At 38.7% G+C, this 4,364-nt stretch overlaps 1 pseudogene; it reads left to right on the top strand.

Annotated features, from left to right (window-relative positions):
- The first annotated feature begins 2,563 nt into the window (after positions 1-2,563).
- The window catches only part of LOC108770302 (putative nuclease HARBI1), an 11,588-nt pseudogene continuing 9,787 nt past the window's right edge, over positions 2,564-4,364 (top strand).

Genomic DNA, 4,364 nt, shown 5'->3' on the forward strand with positions numbered 1-4,364 from the left:
ATGCATTTTTGGGGTTGTCGCGGGATCGCGGCAGCGACCGGGGGACCTTCTCCGCGCTCTAGCCACATAGAGTTAGAACTGGTCTACTATACCTACTCTCAATAATTATGAAACTTGGTTGTATTACGTATTTAAAATAATTAATAAACGTCGTTTCTTTAAAAATTACATTACGCTATATCTTGGTCGAAAAACGGTTGGAGCATATACCCTTTGTAACACTTTTCGTTCTATAACTATTTGTTTTTTGTTCATGGCAATATTTTCTTTTTTTGTGATGTTTTTTGTTGTCTTATACGTGACTGCAGTCTCCAAAATCTTAAGCCCATGACACATACAAGAACGTAAGGCCGTAACACGCAAGCAGTAAGTGAATTGACCAATCACAGTAGAGACCGTAAGGCCAGTAGCGAATCCAATGTTACGATTTTTTTACTGATTACATCTTACGGACTTACGTTTTTCTATGTGCTCCTGGCTTTACTGCCATTCCGCATGACGTCATAGCCCCACCACCGAAGAATCCTCGCGCTACGCTTCCCATCGCCTACGCGTATCCCCTGCATCCCGCGCTCCCCTCTAGCCCCATGGCTTAGAACCCGCTTACTATACCTACTCGGGACCCATCGATGCAAACAAGTGGTAATCGGAAGGAACTAAGTCTGGTGAGTAAGCCGCATGGGCTAGCACTTCCCAGCTGAGTGCTTCCAACGTGTCGTGAACCGGTTTTGCCGTATGTGATGGAGCTTTGTCATGGAGAAAAATGATCTTGTGTTGCCTTTTTCGATATTCTGGTCGTTTTTCGAGTAGCGAACGGTTCAAATCGATCAATCGTTGTTGGTAGCGCTTGATATTAACCGTTTCAGCAGGCTTTAACAGCTCATAATAGACCACACCCTTCTGGTCCCACCAAACACAGAGCATCGTCTTCCTGCCAAAGCGATTCGGTCTTGCGGTCGATGTGGATGGTGCGCCTAGGTCTACCCATGATTTTTTGCGCTTGGGATTCTCAAAATATATCCACTTTTCATCCCCAGTAACGATACGATGCAAAAACGACTTTCTTTTGTATCGTTCGAGCAAAATTTCACATGTGTTTTTGTGCCTCTCCATCTGCCTCTCGTTCAACTCATGTTGTATCCATCTGCCGACCTTCTGAATCTTTCCCATCTCTCGTAGGCGAATGGAAACAGCTTGTTGACTAACGTTCAATTGCTCTGCGAGTTGTTTTTGTGTTTATGAATCGTCTTCGTCCAACAATGCTTGCAATTGTACATCTTCGTACCTTTTTGGCGGTTTTTCGTGTTCCTTGTCTACAACATTGAAATCACCACTTTTGAAACGCCGAAACCATCGTCCACACGTATCTTGCGATGGAGCATATTCACCATGAGCTTCTCGAAGTAATCGGTATGATTCAACATCAGTTTTCTTTAATTGAAAACAAAAAATTAATGCTGTCCGCGAATGCTCTTTATTTGACACAAATTTCGACATATTGACAATGTTGCGCTTAGATGGTTTTAAAATCATCTAGATGGAGATGAGATGGAAATCCGTAAATCCATCTTAGATGAGATGAAGATGGTTTTGATTTGCAAAAATCTAGATGAAAGATGAGATGATTAAGCGATCCATCTAGATTGTTTTTTTAGATGGTTTTGTTTTAAAATAATTATAAACATAAAATGTTGCGCTGATCGGAAAAAGGATATATAAACGTTCACATTTTTATTTATAAGTCTTTATTTTTCAAAAACAAAAGTTTCTCAAAATTCCCATCCGACAAACGGTTACGACGAGGTACATATATTTGTTGTCCTATACTAAACAGCCGCTCTACTGGCGCAGATGATGATAAAGAAGTATTATATTTAAAAAATATTTTTTTTCATTAGGGAAATTTACGAGGGAACATAAATCCCTTGATTTTGATTCTAAATAGGAAAGCGTTTCTATGCTGCTGCTGATAATTGGTTGCGTACTAATAAGATCATTTTTTTTCTTTCTAAAATCGCGGAAAAAATCTTCATCTCCGCTGCTGCTTGAAGATGATTTCTTTCTCCTACAGCATTTTTAGCGTGCAAATTATCCATAGTTCACGTTAATCACGTTACGTATACTATACATTTTCAGTACTCGCTGAAAATTGTAAGAAAAAGAAAAATGTCAGCTGAAAATTGTAAGAAACAAACCTATTTATGTCGAATTAAAGTCATCTAAAATTTTTTTTAGATGAGATGGTATATTTTTCTATCTAAGATGAAGATGAAGATGGTTTATATTTGCACAATCTAGATGTAAGATGAGATGTTCCAATTTTCCATCTAGATGACCATCTAAGATGGTTTCATCCAGATGTCGGCAAACACTGCATATTGAACACAGCAAAACAATACTATTCAAACACTTTTTCAATTTATCACTTATGCGCGTTTGACAATTGTTGATGGGACAACAAAATGGCGTATACGTCAAATCTTTATACTATACACTGCATTGGTGCACCATCTGTTGTCTCAAATCCGCACTTCATACTTGTACACCTGGTATACAATCGTAGATGCCGAGAAGTAAACGAGCTCGAGGGAATCGAGGAGAGTGGCGCGTTCACCTGAGGGAATTAAAACGGTCCTTACAGGCCAGCGGGAGGTTCGACCCCGCAGATTACTGGGGCGAGAACGTCGCGTCCACAGAACCGGCGATTCCGGAAGACAAGACGCGAAAACCTACGGTCGTCACCGCTACCAGTCCACCAAAATTGTCCGAGGGCTCCCCGGGAATCACTCAGGGAACACCGGGCCCCGTAGCGCAGCCAGTACCTTCACGGTCATCTTCAGATATAGCCCCCGTGCGGAAATCCACGAGGCCATCAGTAATCACTAGCAAACCTAAGATAATAGCTAAAAAAACTTGTAAAATTAATATAAAAATTATAAAATCTCACGCACTGCCTAATAATTCACTAAACATTCCTGTACCTTGCCACAGACAAATCAGAGAGCGTAGATAGAGCGATTTGTGTGATGACTAAATCACAGCGGCCGAAAGAGAGATTATAATAATCTCCATGTAATAACGTGCATATCTATATGTACAATTGGCGCTTTACAATTTGACGACTCCTCTAAACTCTCTACAAAATTTTCTCTTAAAAGGTACACGAGGGCCTTGATAATAATAAAACATAATAATTCTAAAAATAAAATCAATTCCTTATAATTCTTCGTGCCTATGCCAAAGGCACTGGTGACAGCAGCCTGCCCCATTGTGAAAAACTCGTCAAAACAAAATCCTCCGAAGCCAAGGCTTCGCCCCGCGTGCCCCGCTCCGCGCTCGCGCTCCCACAATTCGTGCCGCGTCTCGAGATCGCGAAGAAATGTGAGCTAGAACGTGACAAAGATATAAAACTATTTCTTCATGAAAGTAAAAAGTCGAAAAATACCGAAAGTAAAATATTTTATTGAAACGATAATATATGCATATAATAATAAAGAATTTAAACAACATTTTCGGTAAGTCAACATATAGTAAAGTATAACTAATTGTTTATTTTACTTTTAACCTTACATATGATTCCCAGGATGAGTCGCAACACTTTTTATTTTTTATTAAATCTTTTAAAACTATATTTGCACACTAAGGAAAATGGTCCTGTTATTTCACCTGAATAGCAATTGTATATTGCTTTGTATGTATTAGAAACACCTGATTCATACAGGTAAATATATTTACATATATTCTATATATTTCTATAAACTTTTTCTACTTCGAGCGAGTATTTACTTATAAATTGGATAAAGGAGCATAAAAGCAAATTCGCCAGATATACGTGCAAGTATATGATAAATAATTTCTTCGTGAATATACATATACAAATAAGATGACGCAAACGTTTCGACCTTATATTAGATCATCTTCAGTGCTTACATAAATTTTAAATATATAACGGCGCTTTCTTGAGCGGTCGTTTCTTGAGTGGTCTGCTTATATCTTTTCATTTTGAAAGACGGCGTTTTAATCAATAATTGTAGGACTATGCGACTTAATCTTGTAAATAATCAACCAATTTTTTATTTATTTATTTATGTATACTGAAGAAGGCCTTGTTACGACCTAACTAGGTCGAACCTAAAATCTTCGTCAGCATTTTTATGCAGACGTGCAAGTAATCGTTGCAAAATTAAGTCACCTACTTTGTAGCACAAAGGAGGTGACACACAAAGCAATTTTTGTTAATCACGCATAAATTCGGTCTACTTAAGAAAGATAAAAAGGTAAGCCTCGAACATCTCGGGGCCGTTCCGAAAAGTGAAGTGAGAGTGCGCGTACTGTGAGAGTCTCCATCTAATCTCTAAACCTCA

The sequence above is a fragment of the Trachymyrmex cornetzi genome, unplaced genomic scaffold (assembly GCF_001594075.2).
Source record: "Trachymyrmex cornetzi isolate Tcor2-1 unplaced genomic scaffold, Tcor1.1 scaffold124, whole genome shotgun sequence".
Taxonomy (NCBI): domain Eukaryota; kingdom Metazoa; phylum Arthropoda; class Insecta; order Hymenoptera; family Formicidae; genus Trachymyrmex; species Trachymyrmex cornetzi.